Genomic DNA, 13,139 nt, shown 5'->3' on the forward strand with positions numbered 1-13,139 from the left:
TTGGCATTTTTCTTCCTCATTTCAAAGCCTTTTATACTCTCTTGGGAGATGAAGCCTGTAAGGCTGGCCTTTGAAATATACAGATAAAGCCCTCACTTCACAGTGGAATAAAATGCAATAGGATCCTTGATGTATTATCTGCCAGTGTGACATGCTTCACTGTTCAGTACGTGTGCCAGCTAGGGGAGATAAGATTTCAGAAGAAGCTAGCTTGATTTCCCTAGCACATTCTCTCATGGCTAAAATACATGCAGAGTGCAAATTGTCTTACTTGGCATTACACATGCTAAGTACAGACCCATGGGTTTCATCTACTTATGCAGCATGCTTCACTCTAAATAGTTTTTTAATATAAAACAAATCATTGTGCATTAGAACTAAGGCCACATGATACTGTATGCACTACTCAATTATTTTATTAATTACTAAATGAAAATTAATTATTATAACATGCTGGCTGATAGGAAATAACAATTACAAATGTTTTTCAAAGAATCTTTAATTGCAATTAATCATAATTAACATTACCTAACAGAAGCATACAAGGTGGAGGGGAAGCTTTCATAGCAGACAAATAACTGCAGTCGTTCCTACCCTGTGTATTGTAGATTTTTTTATTTGAAATGTAGTCTTGTATGCACATAATACTAAAGTATTAGAATTCTGAAATTAAAAAAAAACAAAACAATATTTCTGTTTCTGTTTTTGTACATGTATACGATGAAGATATTTTTTAGTTGTCAGTAATTTTTGTAGATGAGAGAACCACGTTGGGAGTCATTTGGCAAAAATCACCATGGGTAAAATAATGCATCTGCTACATAAAAAGCAAAAGACATTTATGACAATAAAAGGAAGATTTTTAAAATAAATTGTTTCTCTAGCTGTTGCTAGATGGGAAAGCACTGGAAGTAGAAGTAGTAATGATATTTTATTATTTTGTAGCTGATTGTATTGGCTTGTTCGAATCCAGTAAAACATTCTGTGTAATCAGTGAGTTTGTGTGACCAATTATAACTTCCTGCAAATCCATAAATATAGTTTGTGTTAGAAATAAGAAAGGGGTTGTGAATTAATAAGCAATAGTTTGTGTGACACCTACTGCTGTTGTTGATTGCAGTCCTACGACTTTGGAGCACATGTCAGTAAAAAGTCTAGTAATGGATTTTTGCACAGTTACTGTATGTTTACATACCTAAGCATCCTATCAATATGTGTGTTAATTAACTGTGTTCTGTAACGAATTATGGCCCCTTTAAGTTGCTTGCCATTGTGTTCTAGTAACAGAATATATACAACAAATTATGTAGATAATTATTCTCCAAGTCACGATCATCGATCTCGATTTCAGCTCTACAGATGTGTGCAAGAGCTGATGAAAACTGATACATGGGTAAATAGGTCATTTTGAATCAATTTTTATTACACTGTTCAAGGGGAAGACTGTTTTTTTTTTGGCATATTTTATGGATCTTAAAGTAACCATAGTTAATTTTGGTTTGGTTTAATATATTATTTGAAAAATCTTTACTCACATACATGAACAAACACACACTGTATCTTTTCCAGCACATGAGGACAATAAACAGTAATCTCTTCTGTTTAATATCATAATTCTACTGTGCTTTCAATGTATTGAACCACATGGCATCTTCAGATGTTGTACTTTTTCAGTTTTAGTTTTCCATGCATTTAATTAAAAATATTGCCTTGGGCACATAGCATTTTTTTTCTTTGTAAGTACTGTTCCAGGGGAAATAGAAGGTGGTGGCTCCCATACTAAAGTATGAAATCCCATATATAATTGGTTATATCTCTCTGTTGAATAGCTTGTGTTAATTTATCTGCATCATAAGAATGTGATTAATACTGTATGTAAGAAGAGCTTTTAAGTGAGTATCAACGGGAATAAAATGCCTTTCTTACAGCTCATGTACAGTATGTATTTTCCTTATATTTTTAATGGTTTGTGTAAAGAAATTTATTCATGTGTATTTAAAAACCTAAGAAAACCACATTCCAATGCAAATTTGGTTGAAACTATGTTGCTTGTTTTTTTAATCAAAACTCCTTGCAAAGAGGTTTTAAGTATAAGGAGGTTCTGTACTAATGATCTTCAGAGCTAAGCTTCACGTTTATGGAAGGAAGGAGATAAAACTAGAGCTCTGTAAGGAGAGTTCTCTGCTGTGGCACTACCACTTGGGCATTAGCTCTGAATGGTGTTAGGAAAGAGTTGTCAGATGGAGGTAAAGCGAAGTAGATTCTGCCGAAACTAGGTATTACATCACATGACATACTGTATGCAGCAGTCTATAATTTAAAATCTCAAGGTAGAATTAAACAAGAATAAGAGAACAATTGAAGAGATAAGAAACATACTGTATATTGTTTAAATGTTTTAGTTGACATGGAGGTTAACTCAGTGTAACTGTCCCCCCACATGCCCCTCTCTGCTAATACTGTAGACTGCTCAGTAGAAAAAAAAAGATCACATTATTCTCTGTAGAACCCTGCTTGTTGAACACATCCAGGTGATCACAATGAATCCAAAGCATAATTGCAGGAGGGAAACTACTTTGAATCCGTTCAATGGAAAAGTTTTATCTTGCAGATGTATTTCTTAACAAGTTTATTTTAGTGATAAAACTCAAATCATACTCAGAAAACGAATTTGTTATAGTGAGCAAGTTGTATATTTTACAGTGGCTCTAATAAAAAAAACACTCCAAATGATACACTGTAAGCTTGATGACTGAATATAATCCTAACTACTGATTAGTATTTAATGCCTTTTACCTGTAGTGTATTCAGTCACAGATCACGTAAATAACACAAGCTGAAACCATCATTGTCATGTTAATTCCTGGATTCATACTGTAAGTGACTCCTGACAATGTAAACAGAGTGAATGCAACCTCATGGTCAGACTGAATCTGTATCCTGGGAATTCATTAAGTGATTGGCCTTTGCTGGTGGGAGGTTAGGAAGCTGTGCGTGCACAATGGAGCTGCTAAATTTGTTATGTGACATCCACGCCTGCTCCTGAGAGCAGCCTGTCAAACACGGAGACTGTTCTCTCTCACCCCAGGCGTGCCATGATGAGGAATAAACAAATCCACTGCCAGACTGGGAAGTAAGGTGAAGCCCTGACATACAAACCCTGGAATGAAATTGAACAGGACATTGTTTTTAATAAAGCAAACTTTCAATGCTAGTAACAAAAAAAAAGTGAACTTTTCATTTTAAAATTTGTTCAAGCGAGATGAAACTCAGTAAATGATACAACATTTCTGGATTGCAGTGGAAGTGAAGGAAAAAACTAGGTAAGAATGAAAATTGTGGATGATTTGGTGATTTTCTTATTATTTGATTCATTCTTGTATTTTTTTAAGTTGCACAAAGCCCACGTTTAAAAGAGAACACTAAATTACACAAGAGCATGTTTTGAAAATTAGTGTACTGTGCAACTACTAATATACACAAATTATTAGTTCTCTATGCATTTTATGGTTTGGGTCCAAGCCAATTACACTGTTGATTATTGGCTTACACTACTCTTCATTCAGTACTGCCAAAATGTGGAAGCAAATTTTTTAACCATTCAATTCTTCATTATTAGTATTCACTGATTACTCTGGCAAAGTTAACAGGATGTCAGAGCCTAGCCCAGATACGTACCGTAGAGAGCTAGATGTGACTTGGAGCACAATTGTTCTGCCCCTGTAAGGGATGCCAGTACATCACAGGGATTTTTTTTAGCTCTGTAATAAAAGGTGATAGAAAAAAAAACAGAACTCCTGGGTGTACTTTGTCTAAAAACCATGGTCAGACAAATAAAGGGTTCAAACTATAGGAATGCCTATAAATTATTTAAACCCCTTTTTTAAGAACTTCAAAGGCCAGCAGGACTAGAAGAATGGGAGACTTTTTCAAGCTTCTTTATCAGAACCTCCGGGGCCTTCGTTTGTGACATACTTCTAAAAAAAAAGAGAACAAAAGCAGCCTTGCATCTTTAACTCTCCACCTCCTTCCTCTGGAGACTGCTGGCCATTGATTGCAGACAACCTGACGTGCACAAGAAATAAGCAAGATGCACAAGTTGTATTCAGTCAAAGCAGAAAATGAAACCTAGAGGCACTGCCAAATGGACTGACATTCAGGAACTGATAAGCCTTTTCTGAAGGGTCGCTATAAAGCTGTTAGACCCAATCCGACATCTTTATTTTTTTTATAAAGGAGTATATTCTTTATCTCTGTACTGCAGTTAAGTGAGAGTGCCTGAAAAAGGAAGCTAATCCATTGTGTACAGTATATTCATGTTTTATGTAGATCACAGGTGTCTTGTATTTGCACTTGTGCATGCTTTTCTGATGCTGCATTTTAGAAACTATACATTTGGGAATCTATGATCAGAAATGGTCACCTGAGACAGGTGACAATCAACCTCCAATGCCTAAAATGTTAACTTGGAAATGATATGAATAATCAGAGCAATAGTTTGAATCCCTTTTGTACTGTATGCTTCTGTAGATTTTAATTTCAACCTTAACTTTGATCTTTGCTTGATAGGTACTGTACAGTTCAGTGCCATTAGTGCTAAAATCAGAGACAGGCTTAAGAACTGCTCAGTTCTTGGAAGCTACCTACGGTTGCATCAAAAAGGGAGGTAATCCTGAAAGACAAAGAGTCAAATAACAATTCCCCATATTAGTTGCTCTATGACTAATATTTAAGAACTGACAAAAAGGCAAAAGAAAGGAAGAGGTAAGAGGATGAAGTGCAGTATTGTGCTAAATCTTCAGGATTTTAATAAGGCAACTGTAAAGATATTAAAATATGTTTGGGTTTATTACAGTGTAAGTGTTTCATTGCTTTTAAAGGAACTATAGTGTACCCATGGGAGGCTGAGGTATGAGAAATGTGTTTGCATCGCAGTAGAAGCTTTGCTCAGATTTTTTTCACTGACTTATGCCCCAGCTTAATCCTTTCCAGTAATCACTGTGCATTTAACGAGCATTGACTAGGGAAGATCACACAGTTGCAAATCAACATCTTGCTAAGTGTTTAGTGGAGGGTTCCCAGGTGGATTGAGCAATTAGCTTGAGCGCTGAGAAAGTGTGAGATGGCAAGCATCCCAGAGCTTTTTGAGAAGGTAACCTGCTTTACAGGAATGAAGGGAGGATGACTGAGGGATATGGAACTTAATAATGTGTTATTGGCACCAGCACCTTGAGTTCATCTGCATAAATTACATGATTCTCTTCTACCACAATGCTTAGAGAAGTGCAAAGAGGTTGAAGACTGCTTCAAGAATGAGAATTACTAATAAAAACAGCTGACTGTCTAGGTAGGAATTTTATATGTATATATTAATATAAAAACATAAATATAAAAGGAGAAAATAAAGTATACATGAGTATAAAGAAGTAATATATGTATGGCAATTGAAGTACAATTATATATGTATTGCATGAAGCATATAGTGTTACCTTATTTTATTATGCTTTATGTCCCTTTATGGCATTAAGAAAGGTTAACAAAGAAGAGGAGGCCATTGATATCTAACTCATTTGGTTGCTAGTACTTAATTGATCTGATGAATTAATCCAGCTCTTTCTTGAAAAAAAAAGGTGTCTATATTGGAAATTGTTTTCAAGACCAAAACACGTTGTACAAAAAAATGCCTTCTGCTCTCAGTTTTAAATGTCTCAAAGTATGCCAATTTTCTCGATTCATGACTAAAATGATGCACTACTTTAAGCATGGCAGGATAGGGTTTTTTAAGCCTCATATTAACCAGGTTGCTATTCTATGAATTGATTCCATAGCAGCATTATTGTTTTTGTAATGTGATAACCACAATCGTGTACAATAATCTAAATTTAGTTTCACTATATCATTGGACAATTTTAACATCCCTTAATTTAAATTCCATATTTTAACTGTACAACCTAACATTGCTTGTCCCCTTTAATTCCTTCCCCATTTTTACTTATAAGTTTTTTTTATATATTTTTCAAAGTTTTCATAAAATGCTTCTTCAAGATCAATGCTTTCCAGTTTATATTTATAGATTGTGGTTTTCATACCTCTATGTAACAGTCTACATTAAATGTCATCTGTCAGGTGTTTGCCTAGTCTTAGATTTTCTTTGCTGCTTCTGTAGTGTTTTTAATGCTTCTATTTTTACATCATCTGCAACCTTCACTAGTTTACTACAGTAACTGTATCAGAATCTAGTTTGATATAACATTAGCAAGAGCTGTGACCCTAAAACAAATATGTGCATTACTTAATCAAAATACTGTGCATACATTACCTTGAATTATCAGAAAATAGAGAAGTAATGTTTATGAGGATCTTCATCAAAAACATTCTAAAAAACTCTCTTTGTACCTACTGTTTATGCCTACAGTACTACCAGTTTTAAATTATTTCACTATTATATGTACATCTGATAAAAACAGAATAACATCACTCACTTAACACCTTTTCTATACCTGATCTTGACATTTAAACATTGTTGTGTATTCAAAATATGTTCTGTTAGTTATTCAACATACTGTATAGGTTCACCTGTGGGATATGCAATCTGTCATACTGCTAAAAATGGATGATACATCTCGTAAAACTATACCTTAGTATTCAGAACTAGCATGTATAGCATAGGGTCTTTACAGTATGATTATACTGCTTGTTAGTATCCAAACTGAAAAACTGCAATTTCATACCTTGTTAGATAATATTTAACATACAGTAGAAACAGCTTGTTCGGTGCTTCTCAGTGATAAGTATTAATTTAAATACAAGACATAGAAAGGGGGAAATTAAAAGGATTTTTTGGGGGGTTTCCTTTGCTTAAAATACCAAAGTTTGTTTTTAGCATGAACCGTTGATTAAACAGTGTGGGCTTTAATTAACATCCAAATGCTTTGCATGTCACTATGCATGTGTATTCTTAACTCTTTGCAACCCTCAGGGGAAGCTCATGGCAATCAACAGCCTATCCTGGAAACATAAGGCACAAGGCAGGACTGAGACACATGACTACTGTCACCATGTCAGAGAACTGTACACAGCATGAATGCCCAATGCAACTGATTGCTTTGTCACACATGCTTCCCTGTGTTTTCATGGGTCAAAAATCCAGTGATTATAAAAGATTGTTTATCTCATTGATTGTGTGTGAAGGAAAGGAGCATTTTGGAAAAAGCAGTTTTTACTGTAACTAAGACTCATCAGCAGAAAACACTGAACTGCAGCTGTACAATCTGTTGTCTAGCCTTAACTCGATGTGAAAAAAGTGAAACTTCAATGCAGTATTCTGCTGCACCAGTTACAAAGTTTTAGACAATACAAAGCAGAATTAAATATGTTTCATAGCACAGATTAGCTGTTGCAGCAGAAAAGGAAGAGATAGCAGCTGTTCTATGTAGATACTGCTGTTTCAGACCTCTGCTCATTGTATTGTGTAAATAAACTGACAGGATACATGATTTATTATGAGTGTCAGGGGCTAGGCGGCCATTGTATCATAGGAATGGTCTTGGGTTTAATCAAAAAAATGTGTCTATAATATGCCTATTCACAAGTTTGGAGAACGATTTATAGAGTGGAAAGAACTTGTTGGCTTACTGAAACCAGAATTTGATTAAATGTCGTCGTTACACTGCATATTTAGTAAATTAGTTTCACTGGTAAAAGTATGAATTACAAAAACTGCACAAAGTGATGGGCATCTCTTTTTAACAGGAATAACCTGGTCATTAATTTTTTCAAGCTCTTTTCTTGTTTTGTGAAACTCCAGAAGTGAGCTCAATTGTTCCTGAGGAAGTAGAATGCAAATTAGGACTACTTTTAAACATTCAGAATGAAGTTACATTTTTTTAACTCCTTCATTCCTTAGGGATCCTGCAATTGTATAAAATATGTAAGTAGAGTTTCTACATTGTTAATTTCTAATAGTTTGAAAAGTTACAAAAAACAGCATTTATTTAGATGACCTATTTTGCCAGTGTGTCATAACTGTATGTTGTATAACGAGCATTTGAATTACCCAATCACTTTGAGGCTGAGGAGAAGATGCATTATAACAATTTGTTTCCAGTAATCATAAGTCTTCTAAATTAACTTTCCAGATATAAGCTGCTGTCCTTACAAACTATTTGGAAACCAAGGGAACAGCAATTTGCAAAGCTGTTTGATATATCACGTGTTTAAATCCAGATTTTATTATATTCTTTGCAATGGCTCCTGTAATTATTTGAAGAAATTGGCCAATTATTCAATAATTGTGAATAAACCAATGTTTTACACACAATATGTACTGTATGTTGAATATTACTATAAAGATTTAAATCCGATCTATAACCAAACACACAAAAAATAAAAAAAATATATCCAGTGCCTTAATGCTGACATTTTAAGTTTAGTAGATCTCTGCTTTTGTGCTTTAGGCATAGCCTATGTAAAGAATACCTGATTTGCATTTCTCATTTTTATGAAAAACAACCATTCACAAAACTGGTTATTCCTCAGCAGAATCCTGGCAACTCAACTCTGTGAGGCAGCAATGATGGAAAATTGACAGCCTCATTACTTACTTTCTCATCAAAGGTAAGCACCTGCTAGCTTGTGCATTGCCGGCAGATGTCCTTCAGCACTTCTGAATACTTCTAATCTTGAGCGGCCAGCTTTTTCTGGTGACATTCTGTTTCCTGTTAAACTGCCCCCCCTTCCCATCTTCCTCCTTTGTCCTCACCATACGTACTCCCTTCAGAAGAAGTACAGTAAAGCTAGCTGCACAGAAACTTGACATATCACAAACGGAGGAAAAAAAACAGTCTGAAATGTTCGTTTAATCTAGTCTTGTGGATATGCGTACCTTCACTCTGATGTCAAGCCTGAAAAGAGATCCCTCAAAAAGAAAGATGGGGAAAAAATCTACAACAAAGCAAGCTTTGGAAAGCAGAACTGAATGGAATCTAGCTTGTCAGCAATTTACATTTTGAGGGCTTACCTCTTGGAGGGGATGGGCTGAATTTCTTCAGCTTTCTCTGCCTTTCATATTGACAGTTTTAGGTTCAATGTAATACACTTGCTTTAGGCAACCAAAAGAATACAAATGTATATGTGTATGAAGAATTATATTTAAACCCAACACCTCAACACTTATAATATGTAACAAGCCAGCATAAATTCTAATAGATGTTTTTATTATTTAATCAGATGTGCATGAAAATGTATTGAGAAGCCAAAGTTGGAGATACATCCTCCATTTGGAATTGACACAAGAGCGCTAACAGTTTAATGACATAAATTCCACACCTCCAACTTAGGAAAAGTATGCTCACAAGTGCACTGTATAGCAGTCTCTAGTTTCTGCAATAATACTTTATCCAAGACACTTGCAAAATAGCAGAATGGGGAATATGGGTAGTATTTGCAAGCATTTGTCTTTGCTTATTCCAAAAAGACAGCTTAGTTTATGAGTGCAAAGATTAAATACTCATCTGGGTGACTAAGACTTGGCTAAATGGAACAGGAAGTGCAAATGATAGAAAAAAAATATTTGTTCCCATTTCACATCACTGCCAGCTAGTATGCCAATCGGTTACATGTTATGTTTCCATCATTGCCAGGTGCTAAGAAAATTGGGCATAAAACTGAAAAGAACTGGCTATTATACCACATAACACTTGGGTTAAGCTACATTTTGTATGAAATTGAAATTGAATTTGTATGAACATTGTGCATTAGAAGTTAGACAACAATGCAAACACTGTGCTACCTTGCTTATGTTTTTGTTTGTGTGCTAGATTTTATGGGCTACACTTCGTAAGGAATGGAATCGCGTTGAATTATTGTTTTTTGCATTTTGCTTTTAATATTCTAGCTCAGCATCCTTCTTTTGTGTCAATAGTATTTTTTTATATTTACATTATATCAAATGTTGAATTTTACCATAGTGTTACTGGATGATGAACCCTTATATTTACATTTTTTAAATACAATGTGACTTTGTGTTATATGATTCAAGCATCATTGAAAGCTTTTCAATTAATCAATCAATAATTCTTCTAAAATATTTATAGCTCACCAGAGTTCATTGCAGTGAAATTTAAATGTTTACATAATAATTTAATTATATTGGTTGTGCACTAAAGAAACTCACCCTTTTACTTTATTCTGAATGGTGCAGTATGAATCCTTTTCACAGAACCTTATGAAAGATGGGAAGGTGACAGTGCTATGGTAAATCATACCATTGAGGCCAGTGCTTTGCCTGTTTTTCTGTACTCAGGGTGTGAATGTGATTCTCCAGACTAGTGTGATGAACAGCCGGCACTGTTATGCTTGATATTCTCAATCATAACAGCAGAGCCAATTCTTTTTGCTTTGACAGGCTCCTCTTTGGACCTTGGTACATTCAGATGGATTTTTACTGCTCACTAAAAGTATCTGATGCACAGTGTCATGGAAAGAGTTGTGTTTTTGATGAGCAGAAGGATAGGAGCACATGTTTGTGGGGAGTTGCTAGATAATCTTTGCCAAGAAAAATGGACCAGAGTGATATTGTGTAGTTCTGAAACCAAGATGTCCGTGACTATAAACATGCTTTGTTTGAATCCACAGGTAAAGCTGTGCTTGTTACTTAATTTAGTACAACTCTTACATCTCCTGATTGAGTGTGGTATCTGTTTTATACATTTTCCCTTTTCTACGACAATTATTTTTGAATACTGTATGGCAAAACTCAATTGGTATGAGCTTCTAACTGTGATGTAACTCTGTATCACATGAAAGCTGCTGGGTCACCTGACTAGTCTTTTGGCTGAGTGTTGACAACTGCATTCAAATACATTTTTCTTTTATTTGTTCCTCTAATGGACCACTGCCACTCTCATCAAAAAACCCTTATATATTGTACATGAAAGCTTGTCAGAAGCTTTTATTGAGCCTGTGTTTTACATTTCCCGCAATAGTTTGGAATTCTGTAAACTAAGGATATACAGTAGGTACTTAATTTCTGTTGCAAATGTTTAACATCTAATTAACTTTTTTAGCCTTCCATGTTTGACTGATTGTGTGTTGCATTATCTTGTAAACTAAAAAATGGAACAAACACATTAAAAAAATGTGACTCAATAATTCCATACAAAATTTGATCTACAACTCTGGCGTACTGCAACTCCACTGAGAAAAAAAGTAGTCAGTACTTACAGCTGACGTTATCTTCTATTATTCTTACACTGAAACTCTGCAGTCAGTTGTTGAAGATTGTATGGTTACCTATATACAATGTTTTAAGATACAGTCATTTATACATCAGGCTCTCTATTTAATTTAATAGTTTTACTTTCTGAAGCAAAGTTCTAGAATGAAGTATAAGTAAGCAAATCTTAATGACTTACTTTACACCACAGCACTGATGTGCTGACATCATGGACCGGGGTCGTAGGTATCCACAACGAGCTTCGAAGCGATTTTTTTTATATCGCACACTTGAAATTCCATTAGGATTGATAAATGATGAGGTTTGTTACGTTCAGTCGAAATCATATCTTAGCCGACCTACTGTAAGTGATTTCTTCCACCACTCGCTGCATATATTTACAAGTGCTTGAGCGTCAAACGCAGCAGAAAATGTTGGTGCACAGCATCACCATTGACAAATCACAGACACAAAAAATACTATGTGAAGCATTTGTTTATCAGCTTTGTACTCCACCTTATTCATATAACTGAAGAATAAGGACAACTGCTAAACCTTCCTAACACATCAAGTCAGCTAAAGAAGTGCCCTATGAGCTAAGTCAGTGGTGATGTGTTATATTACAAAATCCATTACAAAAGCCATCACTATCAGAGATTGTTGCAGGCTCTCCCTGTCACTGATACTTGATGGGGGGACAGTGACGGGCATTACCTGCCAAGCATAGCAGTGGGGTTATAAAACAAAAGAAATGACTGCATTGAAGAGTGAAATATTCTGAAAGGGAAGGCAGGTGTTTATAGCTACAAGCAAGAGCCTTGTTGCCAGTGGCAGGTTATTAGGAAAAGCCCAGTGGACTTATGCAATCCAAGTAGGAGCCATATGAAACTAATAATGCATGGATGGCTGAGGGTGTCACAGGCCCACTGAGGAATATCCTTATGGGATCTCTCAACATTGTGCACTTTGTTATTATCTCACTTACCTGAGTCTCCCTGTAGTGCTGTAGTGCAGTATTGATGAAAGCATCCTTTATAATGGGGATTCCACTGTACGTTCGTATTTTTCTTTTGAGAATTTTGATGTTTTTTACTTATCACTATTTTTTTAAGTTTACGATTAGCAGTGAAAGTCTGCCTCTAGGAATTTGAAACTGTTTAGTAGTCTTTAAATGGTTACACATGAAAAAAACATTTCCTTCCAATTGTAAAACTGGAAACTAACCATAGAAACAACAACAAGAAATGAAATAAAGAATAGCAGTCAGTTTTGTTTTTTCCAGTTAAAACCAACAACAAGGGGAATATAAAATACTCAATTGTATTGTAATATCTCTAATTAATCAATCCCATATTTATTGATTATTGATTCATTTATTGGTTTGCATAAAGGACAACTCAACTCTAATACATGGAATGCAGAAAGCCTTATTTTTGGCATCCCATGGAGATCAAAGAGCCTACATTTTATTAGACAGTACCAGTAAACGAGGTTGGAGCAGGGAGTCATGTCTTCATGCAAATCACAAAGAAGAAGCATAGGTTAATTCCATTTCAGAGAGTAAAACAAAGAAGAAAAACATGAGTTTTGGATTAGGAAATATTTTTCCTCCTACTTTTTCATTCCTCAAAGAAGGCTCCATAGCTAAGACATTGTTGTTTTTTTTTATTCTTCAGCATATGATTAACCTGGGTACTAGCAAAGGTTAATTTCATGCTGAAAAGTAGAAAGAAGAAACAATGTTTTGACTGTTGAACCTTCTTCAGGTGTAGTATCATGATTATACTTCTATGATAGTAGAAGACTTTGTTCAATTATATAGGAGTTGCTGTCTGTCTTTCTCTATTTCAAGTCTGTGAGAAAGGATTGAAAGCTAGAATTTGAGTTTCTGTTCTGCATTTTAGTATGTGATTATTGAGATTGT

The 13,139-nt window shown here is 35.0% G+C and overlaps 1 long non-coding RNA gene across 2 annotated transcripts in view; it reads left to right on the top strand.

Moving 5' to 3' along the window:
- The first annotated feature begins 3,051 nt into the window (after positions 1-3,051).
- Positions 3,052-13,139, top strand: part of LOC107077689 (uncharacterized) — a 62,132-nt gene continuing 52,044 nt past the window's right edge. Inside the window, exons 1-2 of one of the 2 annotated variants that reach the window (XR_001478685.2) lie at positions 3,052-3,323; positions 8,539-8,616. This is a non-coding gene — a long non-coding RNA (uncharacterized lncRNA). The remainder of the gene's footprint in view (positions 3,324-8,538; positions 8,617-13,139) is intronic. The other variant, XR_001478686.2, reaches the window with a different exon arrangement.

Source organism: Lepisosteus oculatus, chromosome 11 (assembly GCF_040954835.1).
Source record: "Lepisosteus oculatus isolate fLepOcu1 chromosome 11, fLepOcu1.hap2, whole genome shotgun sequence".
Taxonomy (NCBI): domain Eukaryota; kingdom Metazoa; phylum Chordata; class Actinopteri; order Semionotiformes; family Lepisosteidae; genus Lepisosteus; species Lepisosteus oculatus.